Consider the following 22,840-nt stretch of genomic DNA (forward strand, 5'->3'; position numbering starts at 1 on the left):
CACTATTAGAGAGCTTAACATGACAGAAAAGCATGGTGCTGACAGAATTTCTATAACTAGTTTATATAAATAACATGGGTTGGTAGGGAGAGCCGTGGACAGAACTCTGCATTAAATATTAAGCACTTGCATTACCTGAGCTAAAGGATCCATTGTAGCAATCAGAAAATTGTTGCATACCCTTAATTTCTGTGGTTAAGCTATTAGAAGGGGAAAGAAAAAGCAGTAAGCAAGAGTTCAGTTCAAAAATATTGTCTGTGTCTGTGCTCTGTGACCGTTCCTGTGCTGCTGCTGTTCTGGTTATTTTTCTCAGTACATCAGGGGTTCTGAGCAGAGCCTACCACTCCTGAATCATCCTTTCTGACAGGCAGGAGTTGTGTGAGAGGAGATAGACTTATCATTACAAAGTCAATGACCCTAATTTTCCCAAGACTTCTAGTAAAAACAGAACATGGTAATTAAAATCTTTGGCTAGCTAGTCACAGTTCGCCATCTTTCTATAACGCACCAGTGAGTAACCAACAATGGAAAACTGATCTGGGAAAACACTTGTATCCTTTCTCCAATGCAAATTTTGTCTGGGAGAAGGACACTGTTTTACAGTTTGAAAAAAAATAAGGAAAAAAAAGAATAGTTGCTGGCAAAAGCAGAGCTTTATAGTGCATGTGTAAGCAAGACACTGGTCTGACATCAGGTCTGTCTTTTTAGCACAGAAATTAATAAAAGCACTTGCTATATTTTTTCAGCTTCTTCATCCTATGATACACTTGCTGTTTCTGAGATCCAAAATATAGTGTGAGTCACCTTCATAAATATACAGTATAATGCCTAATGACTTTTATCACATTTCAAAGGATTTTTTTTTTCTTCAAAGGCAAGCTTTAATAAGTCACAAGAGGTTATGAGTCACTCAAGTTTGAGTTAGGACACTGATCTAGCCCAGAAAATACCTTGAGTGCAAATCCTAGTCCCAGTGATGTAATTTAAAAAAATAAAAAAAAAAAAAAAAAGACAAGGAGGAGAAGAAGAGAAGAAGTAGAAGCAGGAAAAAAGAGAAGAAGATGAAGAAGAAATACAGTTTGGGAAATTTCCCATTTCAAAACTGTTCTTAAGTAAATTACTATGGCTTGGAAAAGAAATAGACAAAAAATGATTGTGTAGCCACCACTGCTGGTGAATTAGAAAAATAGAAAACACCACATGTTAAAAGCAAGCTGATTTCCAGGGCAGGACAAAATGCTCCCCCCCCCATCTTGTCACTGCTGGGAGCTCTTCACCACCGTCCCCTTACACTGACCTTCCTCTTCTTCCCCTCCTTGTCTCCTCTTCCTCGCTCCTCACCTGCCGGTGATGGCAGATGGCTATGAGGAGCTGAGACAGGCTGAGAGGAGTAGGTGTGTTACGGAGGAAAGGTACTCCAGGATGAGCTGTTGGAGGCAGGGAGATTATCCAAGGTTTCTGTCATTGCTGGGCAGCAGTACGGCTACTGCAGCTACCCTCGCTCCTCCCAGGATCCTTGACGGGAACCGCTCTGGAAAGCATCTCACTGCAAACAGGCTTGCTGAAGACAGAAAACAGGATAAACACGGCAGAGAGAAGTGATCACTCCATCTTTCCTCATTGTGCGTCTGACAGATTCACATATACCTGACATGACAGTTGCCTGCAACTTGCAGAGCCCCACAGCCAAGGGGAAGGGGGAGGGAGGACAAAGTGGGATAAAAATGATACATCCACAATAACAAGGCAGCGGTGTGGAAATCTGTCAAGAAATACATACTCCTGATAAGAGGAAGAAAGCAAGGCCTGATCTTATTTAGTACAAGGCTGGAGTTAACACATTTTGCTACAAGAGAAATAAACCAGCTCCTTTCTGCACGAGCGGAGGTGCCCCTCCACCTGCATAATAGCTACGCACAGCTTAGGATCACTTGATCTTCCAGACCCCCCTCTTCTCCTCAGCTGGGTTGTTATCATCCTCTGTTATTATCTTCATATTTCCCCTGGTTATTATCAGCATGTTACCTTTGCCTTTATCGACAATCTACCTGGCAATTTTCTCCTCTCCAGCTGGCTTCCCTGTTTCCTGGGTAAGAAAACTAATGTTCTTCGCTCCAAAGCGAATGTCCTATTCATTATTCTCAATGTACTGTGACACAGCAACACTGAATATCAAAAGACTCTGGTAAATTCTCATCTATTTCTCAGTCGTATACTACAATTAACCGAACAGTACAAATAGCAACCTGTCTTTTATGGTCCCTAATGAATTTAGGTTTGACTATGCTTATATTTCACAGTTGCCCAGACCTGCGATGTGAATGAACATGTGAGTAAACACTGTTTAATATTGCGCATTATGATGTGCCAGAGAGCACTTCCATTGTACCACGTTCTTGATGGTAACCCAGATAAATCACTTTTCATAACCAAACAGGCTGAAGCAGAATGCAGTTAGTGAAAAGAATGGCTGAAAACAAACTCCTTACTGATATTGCTACCAGCTATCTGTATCCATAAGGACCACAGACTGGTGGGGAAGTGGGCTTTTGCCGTGGGTTTGTCACTGACCCATCCTGTACTCTTGGTCAAGTCTCTCCCTTGATTGTCTGATCATAGATCAGACTAGACATTCAGACTAGATCCCTAGTCTGAATATCCTGTTTTCCCCAGAGCGGTACTGAAAACTGCAGTCAGCAGCATCTCAAAAAACTAAGCAAAAGCAACAAAAAAGGTTGGCTTGGTCTAGAAGAAGTTACCAAGTACTTCATCATGCTTGACCACCACAGTGAGGTACACACTAATAAGCTGGTCTTCTGGTCTTTCAGTTAAGTAAAGATTAAATCTCCTCTTGTCCTTTAAAATTTACCATCACCAGTCTTTCACCTTTTTTTTTTGTAAATGCATCAAAATCTGTAGACCTCAGCAAAGACACAAAAACAGTAGCCAGCATTTCTTGTGATTAGAAACTTAAAGTTCTGCAAAGTTTAGCAAAGTAGAGGTCAAGCTGCCAATAAAGTCAGAACACGTGACAATCAAGTTACAAAAACTTCAGATCAAAATCCAAATATGAAATGTCCACCTAAAACTAGTAATTAAAACTAATAACTAAAACAGTAATTAAGCTAACATTGTTCACCTTGCTTCTTCATTTAAACACTACAAAATTCTAAGAATTTAAATCAAAATGTTGTTGTCAATTTCCATTTGAAAAGAATATGTAAGGAGGGCTTAATGGCTTCAGTTTGTTAAAGTCATTTTGCACTCATGGTTAATTAAATGCACAAGGACTTCCACTGAGAATCAGGATGTTCTAAATAATATAATAATAACTTGTGTAACCAATTACTGTAAAATAAAACTGGATTATCCAATATGACCTGTCTGGCTTTGGTATTCATAATTTTAAATCCCATGTAATTAAATCCTCAGGGTACCATATTCAACATAAAAACAACCATGACCTTCTTTATAATATAAACGTAGTAGCCATAGTGGGTCAGGAATGAATTTTGGTTCTACAACTGGGTGACTCATTCATCAGAAAATTTTCTGGGCTGTCATCATATTTAAACAACATTATGAGCCAGTTCCTCAGCTGGTGTAAATAGCCTATTGTAAATTGACTGTAATGGCACTAGAGCTTTACACCACTGCTCTTTATTTCTAAGCAACAGAGAAGAGAAGAAAGCGTACATGCATTTCTTGTTTCACTAATGAAGATGAGGTTTATCCTAAGAAAGACGTATCAACTCTTCCCCTCACCCCCTTTTTTTTTTCTTATAGGGATTCTGGGGAGAGTTTGTTTCACTGTGGGCTTGGGGTTTGGTTTTTTTTGTTAATTAATGTTGTGCTTTCCAGAACGGCATTAAGGCCATGTGAGAACTTGTCATCTAAAGGGCATGACAATAAACATATCAAATTGGGGAGTGATTTTTCTATGATGTTAGCAATCTACCCACACATGCTATAACAGTCTTTCCCTCTTTCTGATTTTTTTCTGCCTATTTTTAAACCAGCTGAACTATCTTTTCTACATGGTGAAGACCTGCAAGTATGTTGTCTTCTTATTGTTTGACTCTGTATATTATATATGTAGTTGTTGCATGTATAAAACACAGATTTTCTCAGAATATAAATAGCCAGGACTTAAGTGCAGACACACACACACACATGCTTAATACCCAATCACAGAAAGTCTCTATCTCAAGCACCCAAGGCTCAATATTGCATTACATAAATTGCACCATTTGCAAATAAATATACTGAGAGCTGGAACAACATGGTAGTGTGCAACTTCAGCAAATAGATAGATGTGTCTACCATATGATTCATAGGCCAGATCCCTAGCAGGGTGAATTTGTCACATTTTTTCAAGTGACATTGATGAACTTTTGAAGATAAAAATGTACTGCAGTTAGTATAGGAGAAAGGTATTGCACATTAGATTGAACTTCATCTATACTACACTAACCTGAAATGAAAAAAAAGTAGGCAGGACCAAGTAACGATGAGAGCATGTCAGAAGGCTGATTATGGATATCTCATTACTCATTTTTCTTTGTCATTGCCCTTCAGAGGATGCCTACAGAAGTTTAAATACTGACTTAAGGCCCTGACACTAAAAATGTAGCAGAATTATATAAAAAACTATTCAGATCTTTTATTTATCTACTGTTTTCATGCAAGGGGAAAGTACATAAGGGAATCACTGATGAGGACAAATCAGGGAGTCCTGAGCTCAGCACTGAGCAGGTACACAAAGCATTTATTGCCACACATTCAGAGTTTCCACCTATTTGTAGACTGTCTCTTCAAATAGAATTTTTGCTAATCAAAAATTATCAACTATTGAACAAGATTTAAGACATTTTCTTTCACAAGGCCACTTGATTCTTTCTTTATGGGCAACTAAGCAATTTATCTGATTAAATAACCTTAGTCTTTATCATTCTATTAAGAAATTTTATTGTCTAAAGAATATGGTCCCAGAATACATTCTGCCATATATTTCTTCTGTCATATCAGAAAAAAATGAATCCTGTTTCCTGCTTCTTTTAAAAACTAACCCACAAAAACCTCATTCTTTAGTGGACGTAACTCTTTTGGGATTGGAATGATAGAACTAGGGAAAATTGCAGTGAACTGTTATCTACTGCTGTGGACTGAGTGGAAATGCGTGCTACAACTATGAAATTTCAAATACAAGACAGAAATCCATAAGGAGAAAGAAAAAACATACTAAAAAAGACAAGGTTCAGTAACAGATGTGTTTTTATTGTTTTCATATTCAGTCCTTTATGTTAATATAAGAATAAGTACTCTGCGTGCACATCATGTAATCATCTCATAGGGTGAGCAGTTTGTTTCATTAAATTAGATCCTATTTTCATGCTCAGCACATTGATGAGGAGATGAACAAAGCATATATCACTGATTTCTAATTCTTGATTTCCAGTGGGGAGTTGTCCAGAAGTATTAAATCAAGAACCACTGAACCATCCTATTTCTAGTTGTTATTGTTGAGTAGACTTTATCCTTTTCCTTCTCACTTTCTCAAGCTTTCTTAGTTTTCCTTCTCCATCAACACCTTTTGCGTGTTAATTCGCAAACAAATATACAAAGTATACAAACATATAAATATATGTATGGATTTTTTTTTTCTAGTGACACCAGGGAGCTTTGGATGTTGTCCTAAATATATAAATGTAATATATATGTGTGTGTATGTATCTGCACATATGTATAGACATATATGTGTGTGTGTGTGTGTGTGTTCTGCTCTATAAATTTTCTTTCTTGTGTTTACAGTAACAGTATGGACATTACAAATGATCTGTGTGACGACCAAGTAGAGGATACTATAGAACTTAAAGGACATGAGATTTCTTCTGATCTTTTTTCTGTGTCTCCATCATTAATCCTTCCCTGGGTAATACTTTCCTCTTGTTGGGAAAACAAAAGAAAACAAAACATCAACCAAACCACAGGAACCCTACTTTACCATTTGAAGGTCATAAAATATCACAGATGATACTTAGACCATCTAAGTTCTTGCTGTACAGGTAAGTTAAGTGGAATCTTCTTTCTTTACATTAGCATTTGATTCACTGGCTATTTAAAAAAATAAATTAGAACTAAAAATATTTCAATCATCCTGGTGTGTTATAGCTATTGTAAGCATAACTGCATAACTCTTTTCAACCACAGACAATCTCTGAGCCTTCTTCAGGGATAGTCTTAGGTAGGTACTCAGACACAGCTCTCATAAACAGCTTTAAAGGTAAGTCAGTGGCACTTTCTTTTTCACAGAGTCCTTTCTCCTGGTTGCTTTTAAGTGCCTCCTTGCACCACTACATAGAATGAAAACATTTGTTCATTCTAAGTACTTATTATTCTTAACATAATCCCACTGTGTGGATAGTGCACTTTGTCCCCAATTAATTTGCTAGCAGGAACGAGCTCCATACACAAAAATATTCCACTGATAACATTCCAAAATTACAATCTCTGCTATCCTCCATAGTTTTAGTCTTTTGGCTGAAAATATATGGGTGAATCATGATAGGAAAATATACACCATTCATCAAGAAATTTGTTAAAAACATGTCCTTCCATTGAAGATTTTCCAATCCCTTCACAAAAAAAATAATAACTACAATTTCTTACATTGCTTTGGTTTAGAAAATTTCATTGTTGTTATTGTACATACATGGAAAAAAGAGAAAAAATTTCATAGCTACGATGTCAGTAGCAAAGCCAGCAATTGACCCCCTACTACCTGTGTCTTAAGCCCCGTTCTTTAACTTCAAGACTATTTGTGGAGTCTTTAATAATTAACGTTGCAATAATTCTCTTGTTTAAGGTCACATTGCAGCTTTTACCACAAGCTACCTTATATGTGCAAGGTACATAGACATATGAGCACTTTCTATGAAGGACAGTAGGACAATATCAGAGATTAATAATAATCTCTGATAAATAAATACAAAAAATTAATAATAATGGTATGAATCAGACATGTTTTCCAGAATAGCATTTAGGTTAGATAATGTAATTTAGTTTAAGCTGGTCATGGATAGAAGATACCACGTATGCTAGTCTGCCAAAAGTACATACCAACCATCGGAAAACTGACAAAGGCAAAACAAGAAAAAAAATGAGATCACCACATTCATTTTATGTTTTAAGATATTTATACATTTATTAAGATGTTTTAAGCCATGCATATTCAGGGGCTTTTATTTTTATTTGGTGGGTTGTAATGGCGAGAAAAGGAGTCTAAATATGGAAAACCCCACGAAAACGTAGTTGCAATGAAGTTTCACATTCATGATCTCCAAAGCACATATGTAGTTGTCATCAAGGCTCATAATAACTGCCTACGTACAGTCACAAGTGCTCGGGGTTTACCAGGAGCCAAACAGGCAGATGGATAATTCTTTGTATATGTGTCTACATAGTTTTACTCTTGCTGCATACCACTGATCATCCTCCTTCCATCTGCAGACTGCCTCTTCAAATGCATGTTTGTCCTTTTTTAAGCCCATAGCAAACTTTTATAAATAGGAGAACAGAAGTGTGGGATGAAATACAAAGATGTTCTACATCTCTGTATGCACTTGACCCAGCTTCAATGGGCATGACACTGGATATATATACATGTTATCCTATGAGTTTATTCTTTGATTCATGCTTAGGTCCCAGCTCCTACACCCACCACACTGCCTGCATTTTGACATGCATTGAAATTCAGCTTTGGATTGTGACAATTGGTCAATTGTTAATTTTCCTGATAAGGAAACTTGGTTGAAAGGGAATATATGAATGTAAGAATATCCATATTAGGTCAGACCAACTGGGGCGTGCTCCAGTAACCTGATTCTAACAACGGGCACAAGTCGGGAGGACACAATACAAACTAGAAGGGTAACAATCTATATTTCTCCTTATCATTCTCCTATTCTCCAGCTATTTCCATTTCAGAGATTTTCTGAGCCAGATGAGGGGCTTATGTGTTTGGTAAACCTCAAGATTTCTTCTGCATAAACTTGTCCAGTCTCCCCTTGAGTCCATGGAAATTTTTAGAATGCAAAATAAACTTCAACAAGAACTTGCTCACGTCTCCTGTCTTGTATAAGCAACTATCGCCTCTCACTTGTCCTGAAGAGGTGGGTTCTGTGAGTTTCATTTGAGACTCTCTTGTTCTTCAACTGGAAAAGACTGTGAACAATTTAATCTCCACCCACTGTCTTCATATCACTCAATTTTTTTTTTAAATTTCTAGCACATCCTTCCTCCATGTTATCTCTTTTCCATACAGAAAGACTCCTAGCTTACACAAGGGTTCCTTGTATGAAAGCTGTTACAGACCTTTGATCATTCTTGCCACCTTTTTCTAGTTCTACTTAATGCATTTGAGATGAGAGACTCAGGACTGCATAGAATATTCTAGGATATGGGTGAACCCATGGCTTTATATAGTGGAACAGTGATCTCTGTTTTGCTCTCTGTTACTTTCTTAGTAATTCCTAACATTTGCTTTGTGATGGCTACTGAGGACCAGCTGACATTTCAGTGGAAATCTCTTTCTCAGCAACAAAACCTTGCCGCTGAGTGGCAATGGTTATCTCAGTGCACATTGTTTGTATATGAAACTAGGATTGTCTTTTCTTCTTCTCATCACTTTGCATTTAGCTATGCAGAATTTCATCTGGCTTTATTTTTTTTGCTCTTTCACTTATCTCATGCAACCCTTCTGCAATTTTTTGCAGTCAGATCTCATGCTACCCTGAATAATTTAGTATCATCATCCAACTTCCTTACATCACTGCTCACCCTGTTATACAGGTCACTGATAACCATATTAAGCAGAACAATCCCCCTCACATTTCCCTGTGGAATTCTACTGCTGACCTCCCTTTACTGGGAGAATTGACTATTTACTCCCACTCTCCGTTGTCTGTCTTGTAACCAATTATTTATCCAAGTTATGACCTTTTTATCTCTTATGCATGGCTGCTTAATATCTAAATCCAAATAGATTATATCAATCAGATCAGCTTTATCCATATGCCTGCTGACCCTTTAAAAGATCTCCAATAAATTTTCAAGACAGTAGTTCCCTTTGTAAAAGCCATGCTGACTTTTCCAAGGTAAAGTACATCTATCCACATGTACACCAATTCCATTCTTAATAATAGTTTCTCCTAATTTTCCCACTGTAGACACCAGGTTTACAGGCCAACAACTCTGCAAATGTCCTCCAGATTTATTTTTTTTAACTGGTGTTATGTTTGCCATCCCCCAGTCTTCAGTAAAGCAATTTTAAATTAAGGGTTAGATATCAGTGTTAGTAATTCAGCTACTTCATCTCTGGGTTTCTTTGGAAACTCTAAATAAATATTGCCTGCTCCTAGAAGGTTGTTGCTCTTCACTTTGACAGTTAATTCCATAACCTCTGCTACAGTCACTTGTGTCTTAAATACATCCTCTGGAAAGTCCTCTGCAAAGAAGAGAGGGAATGAAGAATTTTGCATGCAGATGTGAGTCAGGAAAGCTGTTTACATCTGAGAAGAGGGAAGTATTACAATTCTGTAGAGTCCTTTAAAAGGCAGAAAGCTCAAGGGGTCTTAATTTCCTTTTTTACGTAGAAAGCTAAGGTGTTTAGCTTTTCTATTCAGTTCAGATACTTGCTGGTGATATAACCTCAATCTTCCTATCCAATTAAGATATCTACATATGATGTAGCCCAATGTGGCCAACATGTTTTTCATTAAGGATTTTTTGGCATTTCAATCTTAAGAGATGATCTTTTTGCTTGTCTTCCCCTTCTGTAGTTACCAGATATATAAGCAGTTACATCTAGATGAGAAACATTTTTTTGTGTGCCATACAATACCTAGAGCTTGCTTTTAACATTCCTTCATCCTTTAAAATAGGTTATCTTAAAATACTGCTGCTAAATTCTGCTTGTTCCCCTTATGCAGCAGAACATAGTACATCCTTATGCAAGCAACAAGTAACTCTAGAAAATGAAAACTTACTGGGAAAATAATAAAGACTTGATAACTTTATGATATATGGTAACACTGACAATATGGAAAGATAATTGCATGCACATGCAGCCTACAGAAGCACCTTTTAACCTTCCTGCAGTAACTACTTGTACACTCTTCTGCCATGAAAGTGGTTTAAGGTAGTGTCCAATGTTGCATTTGTAGTTGGCTGTCATGGTTTAACCCCAGCCAGCAACTAAGCACCACACAGCCACTCGCTCACTCCCCCCACAGTGGGATGGGGGAGAGAATCGGAAGGGTAAAAGTCAGAAAACTCATGGGTTGAGATAAAGGCAGTTTAACAGGTAAAGCAAAAGCCGCGCACGCAAGCAAAGCAAAACAAGGAATTCATTCACTCCTTCCCACCGGCAGGCAGGTGTTCAGCCATCTCCAGGGAAGCAGGGCTCCATCACGCATAACGGTTACTTGGGAAGACAAACACCATCACTCCAAACATCCCCCCCTTCCTTCTTCTTCCCCCAGCTTTATATGCTGAGCATGACGTGCCATGGTATGGAATGTCCCTTTGGCCAGTTGGGGTCAGCTGTCCTGGCTGTGCCCCACTCCCAGCTTCTTGTGCACCTCCAGCCTTCTCAGTCGGTAGAGCATGGGAAGCTGAAAAGTCCTTGACTAGTGTAAACACTACCTAGCAACAACTAAAACATCGGTGTGTTATCAACATTGTTCTCACCCTAAATCCAAACCACAGCACTGTACCAGCTACTAGGAAGGAAATTAACTCTATCCTTGCCGAAACCAGGACATTGGCTAAGGGCTCAGCCAGTCAGTTACTACAGCTCAACTGAGATATCTTAATTCACTCAGTTGCAGTAACCCAATTATATTTATATGCTTTGAAATAGGAAAACTGTCTCTCTTATGAAAAGAATATAGTTCATAACTGTTTCTACTCCAAGCTCTAATACATTAGAAAATGAGCAAAGGCTTGTTCTCTTAAGGCCAGACTGCTTTGTCAGCAGATTTTCTGAAAAGTGGAAGATGAACAATATATGGTATAAGCCCATGTGTTGTTACAGCAGTCATTATCTTCCTTGCTACTGCATAGCTTTATGCACCCTGAGTTCTCCTCTCATTAGAATCTTTATCCTATTCAACTATAAACTCATTAGGCTCTGTCAATATGACAAGCTGTCCATTTTGCATCTCTCAGCTATTTGGATCTTTTCTTATTTCACATCCATAAGTCAGCATAAGTAATATATGACTTCAGCCATCTTGCATGTCACAGTAATTTGGCCATTAGCAAAGTGTGACAGTCTGCATTTTGATCATCTGGCTGAATTAATCATCTTTTTAAACATTTTTTTTTCCTATACATTGGTATTATACACTTTCAGTTAAACCACATGTAATTAAAATTTTGTCTCATTTTGAATAACACACACACTCGTAACCTCTTGTTCTTTATAGTTTCATAAACTTCACAAAATTGAATTGAAAATTGCAGATTTGTTCTCACAAGTTATTATAGTCTTACCTCCTCTACTATAATAACTATATTTTAAAAGAAGTTATGTTGTCTCTTCTTATAAGAGAATTTCAAAGAATTTCTTTGGCTTGTCGTAGTGTGCACACAAATTATGAGCATATGTATGGATTTATGTAGGCAATCCCAGCAATTTGTTATTCATAAACAGGAAAAAATAAGGCTATGATTCCAAATGGAGAACCCTTTCACTGTATATTGACCACCTGATTCTTTACTGACAAAGCAAGAATAAGGAAAAATCTCTTTTTTATTGATATCAACAGGGATAACAATGGAACTGGAATGTTGTTTGTGATTATATAAAAAAGACTTGAGAGAAAAAAAAATTGGCTTGCTTTACAGATTGCATTTCAACCTGTTTTATTTTTAAATAAAAAAGAAGCTGGAGGAAATTTGTCAGTAAGTTAAACCTATTTTTAATTTTTTACTGAGTAAATGCAGAATAGCTGGTTGTCATGAAGTTCCACTCCTCACCCTCCCAACTAGCTATGTTTAGTTTATTCTACCTTTCCATAGACTAGTTACACAATTTAACCTAAGATCTTGTACATACATTGGACCATTTTGAGTGTCCTCAAAAAATCACCTCAAGCAACCTGAAATTTTAAATTTTTTTGTGCCTTGCAGATTTAAAGAAAACCTTTTTAAAATGTTGCTCGCTAATGCTGACTCAATCAATACACACAACACTAATTAATGTCATTTGGAGGACCTTACACCTTGCAGAAAGATATCATAAAGTGATTAAATCAGTGTCTGTGAACTGTAAAACCAAAGCAGACCAAGAAGGATGCCCTTTTTAGGTAAGCCAACAATCTGTAACCTAGAATCTCCAGTCTCCACAAAGGAAAATGAAAAAAAGAATCACACTCTTTACTTCCATTCTGGAATTTCACCAGTCTCTTCCAGCCCTTGAAGGGGACCTGTAAAAAAGTAATGCTGTTTTCTGTTTGCACTGCAACTTCTATTCAAAGTCCAGAGAAACTGCAACAGCTGAAAACATTTTTAAAACATCATAAATACCCAATATTTTATTTTCCAGGCTTTTCTCTTTTATCTTGCTAACTGAGAGACCCGTCAGCCTTTTTATTTTAAGGTGTGAAAATCTGGCTGTGTACCTTGGTCTGTGACTGGATCTTTAAGAGCCACTGCAGGGAGAGTTATGAAAGAAATATTCCCTAATTCCAACAGTTTCATTAAAGTACAAACCAAAATACATTCTGTAGAAGATATTTGAAATTACCATCTACAACATTTGATAGAAAACAAGTAAACTTGCATATTTATTGAAAATTGTCTCTTATAAACCCTGTATCTCAGTTCATGGAAGTAGGGGAATAGGTAAAAACAAAAGTCTAAAAAAGAAGGATCATAATTGGTTCTAAGCTGCAATTTAGTCATTAAGTAATAGTACGGCCTCAGCAATAGAATTTAAAACATTTAGGTAAAATGCCTAATTAACCTGAGAAAAGTCATTTACTTTAGTTTATAATCTAATGAAGATCATTCTTTTCAGCACAGATTATTTATTTTTGGTATAAAGTATTTTTGCTTAAGCACCATTCCAATTACTGAGGCTAAATTATAATTAGCTAATTTGATCTTGATTACATTGCCGTATTGTTTATTTTTGTTTAAATATGAACAATGTCTTCTCATTGGTGATAGTTACAATTGATTTATTACCGCTCTTGTTCAAATGCTTTCATACAAATATAAAAAATGAAATAATTTTCTGTATGTCAGTAACCTTCCAGTAAGCTACATGGATCAAGACGGTTTAATAACCTGTAGAGGTGGATTGGTCTTTGTGTCTCCTATACCAAATACAAGATTTTAAAGTTTAGAGTTTTAGGCAATAATTTGCTTCTTTTTGTTATAGTGTCTCAAGAAGATATTTTATGGGAATTTTTACTGAAGCAGCCATAGTGTCTAGATATTAATTATAGAACTAGGAATTATGTGATGTTTTGTTAGAAAGTAATGATGTCCAAATTAACCCTAGCCAGAATGTTGCATTTTCTGCTTTGTAGCACTTGATTACTGAGCTATGACAGCTCAACCTGCTAAGAGGACCCACCATTGGCCATAAAAAATGCTGAGTTCCAAACTTAATGAAAGAGCCCGATATTTAAGTTTGTTCCTCCCTAAGGTCTGAACATGTTACCAAGAGCTCCAAAGTGTGCAGGAATCCAACTTATACTTCCAAAATAGTACAGAAGATCTCTGTGAACAGCTGTAGCAGCTGTCTTCTGTGTTCTTACTGGTAACTTTGGCCATGCAATTTAGGAACAGCAATGCCTACACAGGCTGGCATGTTGTCCTGGCAGACTCTCTTGGAGATCCCAAGCTGAGCTCACGTGATGCCTATGCAACCAATGAAGAGATGCCTTTGTCTTCAAAGAGCAATTCAGGGTATCTGAAATCTTGAATCTTCTTCTTCCATAAAAGTTACATGGAAACTGGTCATATCCAGAATGTCATTTGATACTTCTCTTCCCAGGAAACTTTCTGGAGCTACATAGCAGGAAGCATTGACTATCCTGTCTAACTTTCTGTGGAGCTTAGGAACCTGAATTTCAGTAGAACTTTGACATATATGCCACACTTGTGGCTGCAGATTAATCACTTCTGCCCATCCAACATTCCAGACAGTGAGTCTTCACATAAGGACTGATGCACCATGATGTTAATGAGGTCTCTGGTTATTTCAGCCACAGAGGTGATGCTGTCCATCATCTACATAGCAGTATCATAAGAATGACAAACCCAGGACGCAAGACAGCTAATTCAGTAATCTCCCTAATTTTACGATGATTGAGTTCCTATCTCTCACTTCAGAATATGCACCTGTTCGCACATTAGAGACCCTTATGATGACTTCTTCTGCCTTTTTTGTGGATAACAAACTGTTATTTCACCTAGAATCATGCAAGATAGTTCATGCAACATATTTCACCACAGAAGTCATACAAGAGGGTGCCCGACACTACTGATCATTGATCAAATCACTGCCCTTTGAAAGGGAAACATGAGCCATTCCTAAACTGTGGTTTTTATCCAATAACTGACTAATATAAAATGTATAAACAGCCTGAAACCAGGTACTGGATAGCAGGACAGGTATTCTTTCATCTCCCTGCCTTTTTAAGCAGTGTTCCATGGGAATGGGGAGTCAAAGCTGAAGTGCCTGTAGGGAAAACTGAAAGCAGGGCTGCAGCTCTGTGGGGGAGCACTAATCGCCTGTCACAAACAGCACCAGGTTCAACCCCTAAGAGAATTTTGTGACTTTAAGAATGTGTCCACTGTTTTTGTGTTTTGTGCTAAGTTTAATAGTGTCAGGACTGAAAGAGCATTCTGCACACACTTAAAAACCTAGGCCTTTCACAGAAATTCCTCTTACGGCTCACAGCAGAGCTGGGAAACAGATTTGCTAAAATAAATAAATAAATAAGTTCATTTTTTCAAATATGTGATAACCTGAGATGAGATGCTGAAAAAATGTACATTGGGGTAAAAAATACTTCTGAATATGATGCCTAAGTCTCAATTTAGACAGACTGCATATGATCTGAGTCTTGCCCTGGACTGTCTTCATCCTCAGTTCCTCAGGCATCCAGTCCACCCAGTTTACTGCATTGCTAAGGTTGCAATACTGCTCTCCAGAATTTTATACAAGTAATTTTGGGGCTTACTGTTGATAGGTATATTGTTTACTTTGCATGAAATCCTTTCATCGGCGAGATTGCAAATTAATCTTATGCTTTTTTTTCCAATAATAAAATTTTTCTTTCTGAATAAAATCAATTAAAAAACCCCGGACAATATTCTGAATTCCACTCTCACATGGGCAATTCCACTGAATTCAACTGACATGTCAGAAGTCTAAATAAGTGCAAAATATAATTCTTTCATTTCTATATACCCAACTTATGTCCCACAATCAGCATTCTACTAAACTTCTGTGCCTGGCAATATTTTTGTTCTGTGAGTGCAGAATTAGTCAGGTAAGAAGAAATTGAAATCCAGTCTGCACACAAAATAAGAACATTTAAAATTAACTCCAAATTTCTGGAGTTTGCCCTGATTCTGCACTGTAATCAGAAGACAAAACTTCGTGTCTATCTGGACCCATGCAGGCATCCAGCAACCTGGGTACATCATAGATGGGTTTAGGATCCACAGTCAGATTAGTATCCAAACTGTATGCTCATCCTTAATATATCACTCAACCATATCAACAAAAGACAGGGATATGGTTGTTGCAGCCAGGAAAATGGATTCTTTTTTCCCAGTAATAAAGGAGAAAATGTTGTCAAACCATGGTACTTCAGTAGGGTGATGTCTATGGCAGCCAAGCTAAAGACTCAAAGAGTTATTTTCGATTTTATAAATACAAAAAAAAAAAAAAAGCCCAGATGAAAAAGGCACTTAGAGTGCAACATGAAACCTTTTAGCAGCTCTTGAGCCAGTCAATATTCCTATGCTACGTTTTCTTTTACATCCCGTGTGTACTAATGACAGATTAACAAGCCACATAGGTAGAAGTGGGAGTTTGAAAGCCAATTAGACACTGTGAATTTTCCCAAACATGTCAAAATAAGAGAAGTGACTGTGCTAAATAACTCAGTGCTGATACACTGTAGAAAATGAGTGATTAATAAACTTCAGTGTTTTTATTTTCCTCCTTGAGGCATGGTGATGTGGCTGCTCCACACTGTGAAGCAGAGAAGTATGTGTACAATACAGGCAAGACTACATAAATCTTCCAAATCAGTATTTTATTTTAAGGTAAACTTCCAGTCCTCTGCTTAACAATGAATATTGGTTCATATATCATGCTAATAAGAGTGCCAGAGGTTTTTTTTCTCCTTATTTTCTATTAGAGTAATGTTTTGAAGACATGGATGGAACCTGTATGGATGGCTATTTTAAATATTTATTATTTGTCTGTAGAAAATTGTAGAAAATTGAGAATAAGTATCCAAATAAGATACTTCTAGCTAAGCATCACAAGTCCCTGCTTCTCTGGTACTCAGTCCTGGACAGAAATTGTGTGAACCAAATACTTTGGCTTTATGTTTGACCTACAGCCTTCCTGGCTCACTGACAGTCACCCTGGGGAGGCAGAAAAGGAAAGATAGGGAGGCAAATACTATTTGGCAGCCCATTTCTAAGCGAATGTCAATTTTAGTTTTGGCTCTTTTGCCAAGAGCTTTTGGGGGAAAATACAGGAAGAAAAGATTTTTTTTAGATTTTGTAAAATGGTGGATTTCTAGGACTGTTTAAAAAAAAAAAAAAATCATCTTGTTTCAAGCCCCTCAAGTCATTTTATAGGAGCGTTTTACTGATCTCTATTCCTATATCTGTGCAATACAGGTGGGTATCTTTGTCAGTGGAAAAGTTTCTGTGACTTGGATGGGGAGTGATTTCAGTTCAGTGACAATAATGCTGCAGAAAACCTAACTGTTGTGGTTCACTTCACCAAAACTAACACATAAGTGAAAATTTGCTATGGATCTTTGTAGCACTAGAAGTTCCCATGACAATGTCGCGTTTGAAAGACAGAAAAAAGAGACTTGAAAGACAGAAAAGTCAGACCGCTCACTTTCCAGATAAAGGTGATAGACTAACCCATTACCCAGACAGTACAAATATGTGTTCTATTTAGCCATGGTTCATGCTTTAAAGTAGCTCACCTGCTTGTAGATTCAGCAAGCATTTAGTAAATTTGTGGGAACTATGTAAACAGCAACAAGGACTTCTCTTCAATCTTAACACATCAGGGGGTGGAAATGTTCCAAAGGTAGCCTTGAACCTCAGCAGGGTGGATTGGAGGAGGAGTGATGAGCTCCCACACTGCAATTTTAATTAGTAGGAAATCAAAGTTGCACATCAGACATGGGATTTTTCCCTCTAAATCAAAAAGACAGCAGCAAAGCGATCAGCTTTGTGCTAGACGAGGAAAGGACTTTCCCCGAGGAATGCATGATCTAAGAATGCATTTGAAAATAACCATGACAGCAGCAGAAAAAAACATCTGTGAGCTTGCAGCTTTCTCCTACTGACTTGGTGAAAGGTGAAAAGGAGCCATACAGAATATTTCAAGCATTGCTTCCATGTAGTTTGCAGGTTGATACTATCTTAGGTACTGAATCCAATGTTGTAAGTTTGATGATCTTCCATAAGGAGAAAAAAAAGGACATCTTTTGCAATGACTTTTGACCATTTTGCTAGAGGAAGTGTCCTCACTTATGATCTCACTTAACTGAGACACTGTGTTAAAAGAAAGTTTTTAGATCAGAAGCTTGATTTTGTTGCTGTTTAGAAACTTCAAAAACATGAATCTGCCTTTATGGGGACAACTCATAATAAAGCAAGCAACAGATTTATGCTTTATGCCTAATATGTCTTCATGTTAGAAAGGAGAGAGGGATATAAAGATCTTCAAAAACAACCTGTAAATATGATCTTAAAACTAGTAAAAGGAAATATAAGGTGAGCCAACCGCTGTAAATGTCACACATATTTATCTGCGAAGCTTTGCTGGCTATCATTCACTTTCTTTACCCAGCAAATAAAAATGAGTATTCTTGGTTGTCAGTGACCTCTATGATGAAAAAATTTTGCATATTATTGACAAAAAATCATAATTTCATTCATATGGACCCCTCCTTCACATGCCTATTTTTGAATGGAAATTTTCTTGTTTTCACAGAGACTTTTTTCTTCCAGGTACTCACTCAGGAGTGTACAAAGTAATTATCATCCAGTAAGGACTATAAAATTAAGAAAATACGTTGCTCTTTTGAGCCTCAGGCTAAGTTTACTTATTCATTGTCTGAGACTGAATGTGAAGAAGTCTCCAACATCGATACAGATGTTTTAAATATTTTGCTAGAGGCCAATTTTTAAATAACTGACTGACTAATTAGTAGCATCAAAGTGTGGAACTGTGCATCACCTTTGGTACTTACCTACTGCCATGAATAAAACTCATAATATGCTGTGACAGTATCTTCAGTGCTGAGCCGCTCTTGACTGCTTTTTGAGTGAAGGCAAAGGACAGTTTTCAAAACTGATTGAAATTCTATGTAAAAGGACTGTAGCAGATGTAGTCTGCAGACTGCCCAAGTCCCAGTGGTTAAATGGTTGTCTTCTCTCACTCTGCTGAGCACAATAAAAGGTTATCCTGCTCTGGCCTGAGGCCTTGGCAACAGGTGGAATTTCTCCTAAGGAAAAGGGAGTTGTATATACAATTTCTGGCACCACCTCTCTATTCCAAACACCTCTTCCCTTCTGTCATCACCTCATCTCACTTCCTTTCAAGGATTTTTTTTATTCTCCCTGCCTCTGTTTATGTTTACTTTTGTAGTAAGCTATTTTCTCTTGGAAGACTGTATTTGACTTCTTTGCTCTGCCAGCTGTTTCTGGTAAGGCAAAAATAAATCAATGAGAAGTTAGGGTCAAATAAAACAAAACAAACAATCCATAGCCAGTGCTTCAGCATGTCTGAAAAATAGGAATGACTCCACAGCTTTAATTCCTAGCAGGCTGTTAGATCTGCAGTGTTTCTGTGCTACGCTGACAACATAACATGGAATATCCCTTCCTGCTCTTGGTCTCTCAAACCCTTTTGTTCTTTCTACCTGGGAGAGCGGAAAGCACAGCCTAGAGAAGGCAGACCACACTCTACCCTCTTCTTTTTTCTTTTGGCAATTGAAAAGTCTGTCTGACAGACTTTGCCTTTGCCTGTCAGACTAGGGCTTCAGACCACTAAATTCTGCCTCGCATCATTGGGATGCAAAGAAAAGACTGTTACTCAGTTGACTCCTACCCCACATTGGCATAGCATCTTCTAGTTGCAAGAAAATAGCATTATTTTAGTACAATTAAAAAAAAAAAAACCCAACCACCCTAGTGTCAGACTGCAGTAGTTGGGATAGAGCCCAAGCCTGGATTGTAAAAGCTAGGGTAGCCTGGCAAAAAAAAAAAAAAAAAAAAAAAAAAAATGTTGGCAGATGCTTGAAGTTCAGGCCCTGAAAACACCACCACTAAGACTCACTTATTCATCAGCAAAATACAAGAGAAGATGCAATTAAATGTCTTCATTACATCATAGAGCCGGACTAAATTCTGCATGGGAAAGGTTTAAGACTTTCCATATTTTATGTTAATTAAAGTGATGTATCAAATTAGCATAAGTAATTAACATAACTAAATATTCCAAGGATTCTGAACACCCTTATTAGCTTGGTATATGAGTATCTCACAGTCTTAAATGTATTTTCCTCCCAGTACCACTGTGAGATAGCAAAGTATTATAAATTCCATTTCACAGATGGGAAAGTGAAGCTCAGACTGCTGAGATGGTGTTTGGCTGTGCAGTGACATTTAAGCACGGCAAGATCCATGGGTAATTAGTACACGTGGCCTATAAAAATATCATGAAACTTCCAGGGTTCAAATTCACATCTCTGCCAGCCTCAAAACACCGGCTCAGATAGAGCTAGCCTAGCACTTCTGTGGGATATTGCTTTCTACAGGTTTAGTGGCATTGCACAAATTGCACAAAAATAGAGAACTGAACTTGGGCTATGGAAATGAGGGGGCCAATACCCTCAATGTTGGACCATCCTTCTTCTTTAGGTGTTGAATAATGTCAAGATCATATAACAAAAGGCAGACACTTTGGAGCTGATCTTTGGTCTCATCACTACTAAAGAGTAACGGGAAGGAAACAGCAGGAGTACGTTACAGAATGCTATCTCCTTTATAAAACTAGCATAGAAATAGCATAAAACTTTAAATAGAATTTCTCAATTAACCCTTGCTCTACACATCCCCAAGTCATTTATACTAGTGAGAATGAAAAAAACCCCAGACCAGAAAAATAGCATTTTATACCCACTTTACACCAGTGTAACTGACGACAGAAGTCAGAAGGAGAAAGCACATTAGACCCCCTGTGTGTGTTATATTATTGTCCATATTTGAATGCCAATGGCTTTCATATTTAGTCAGTTCACAATGATCAGGCACATAAAATACCCTGACATGTCATTTGCCCTACACAGTCAGTTATATTCCAAATAAAATGGTCTGTAGATTCTTTTTCAGTGAAATTTGGGCCATGTTACTTTATTGACTGCCCAGCAGACAGTCTAGTGAAATCAATGGGCGACTCTGCTTAGCAATCAATGGTACTATCTGGCCATTAGCTGGTATTAGAAGAGAGATCCGAACATCTGATAGACATAGCTAATAGAGCACACATCTCATTACAGCTGTGCAGATCAAACCACAAAAGTGATGGCAACTTTACCTCCGCATGAAAACGCTACTAATAGAAAAGAAAATAATGGCGGAAAAAATGTTACTATCACATCATCTCTTAAAGAAACCAAATCATTAGAAAACAAGTCACCAGTGCTGTCCAGAAAGCGTAAGCATCATTAAACAGTCACACCAAAATCTGCAGCATTTGAAATTAGCAGTTGCTGATGAAAATTTTACCCATTTCTGTCAACAACAGGAATCTATGGGTGAAACCTTGAACCCATTAAGCCCCAATTCTTAGCAACTTAATTTTGTGCACTTTTTACTTCCAGTTAATACTAAGAAATAGAGCTAACAGAGTTCAGTAACCTTAAGAACAGTCGATTCACTAGATGGACTTTGAAGTCACACCTTGCAGAGTAAAATGTATGTTTTCAGGACTTGTGATATTTTTAGTCATGCTGCTTCCCTTGATCTGTGTTGAGTTTTGAATTGTTTGGACATCGTTTGATTAAGCTTAAAAAAAAAAAAAAAGAGTGCATATGTGTGCTACAGTGACTTCAAGTAGAAACACAGATAATTCAACTTGCATGGAAGATAGAGACTTCCTGCACAACATTTCAGATTTAATGCTCCATGGGGCAAGAATTTACGAGGAGCTGTCTAAAGCATTTAGACACCTGCTGAAACCAAAACAAGATGTTTAAAGCTCTCTCAGCTGTCTTTATTCTATATTGTATTAATTTCTGCATGTGTATGGCTGGGTGTCGCTATGACATTGGTATAAAAATAGCTGCTTTTTTGGACAGAGTTTTACTTAATTAATGCTTTCAGTTTTTGTTGATTCATTAATGCTATTTACTACAATGCCGACAGCTTTGGGTGCCCATAGTCCCACCAGAACATTTAAAATGGTGAGCCTGGCTCAATGGAGCCACATGATGAGCTGATTCTAGGATTTTATGAGGTGGGAGAGCTACCATTAAGATCTACCCTTTGTCTACCCCTAAACATTCAGTACTACATTTAAGAAAACGAAAGACCCTATTGGTATCTATATTTTTGCCCCGGCCGTGCACTGATCCATTAATTACTAACAGCCCCAAGAACTATTTTGAAACCTCTGGTAGAATTCACAAATGAAATCTATCCCAATCAGCACACAACAAGAAAGAAACATCAGTGACTCACATCTCATCTTGTACAACAGATAGCAAAATGATAGCAACGTGCCATTTGTACTCAGAAGAGTAGCCGTTTGAGCAAACAAGGCCTACCAGGTTGCACAGGAACAAATACTTGTTTTATTTGATTTCTACCTTCTTGAAGAGTGCCACGAGCACTGGTCCTGAGGTGTGCTACTCTGAATCTTGCTTTTTATGTATAATTATGTACTCACTGGAAGAAGGATTGCAATCTGGGCCTCCAAGGTAACTGCCCTAACATTCTCATTCTCTGTTCCAATGAATAATTATTTTCATAGTAATAATTATATTATGCAAAGTGGAAGAGCTTCGCTGAAGTAAAGAACTGGATCTCCATTTGCTCAAAATTGAAAAACATAAAAAGAGTAAAAGAAAAAGAAAATTCTATAGATATGCCACTCTCCTTTTCTAAAGTTTAATTTTCGTAGCACATAGGTACAATCCTTCAGAGCCCACCTAAGACTGGGAGAAACAGACTGTTCAGTGCTAAGCTGTGTGATTAGAGGCTGGCCACCACAAAACCAGAGGCCTGGCACAGCTCAGAGGAGCAATGTCAGGGCAAACGAGGCACACCGAATAGGCTACTCCAAGGGCTATTCAAGGAGAACTCTCAGAACATCGTCCCTGGTGTGAAACCCAACAAAGTGGTTCAACAAAAGAAACTCCCTTACCAGAATAACTTCCAGAATGAAGAGGGTTATTGCCTATAGGAATATAGGACTCCTCGTGGGAAGCAGGGGAAGGGCATTTGGAAGTTGCATGAAATTTATATTATAAGGTATTTTAAG

The sequence above is a fragment of the Aptenodytes patagonicus genome, chromosome 1 (genome assembly GCF_965638725.1).
Source record: "Aptenodytes patagonicus chromosome 1, bAptPat1.pri.cur, whole genome shotgun sequence".
In the NCBI taxonomy this organism is placed as follows: Eukaryota; Metazoa; Chordata; class Aves; order Sphenisciformes; family Spheniscidae; genus Aptenodytes; species Aptenodytes patagonicus.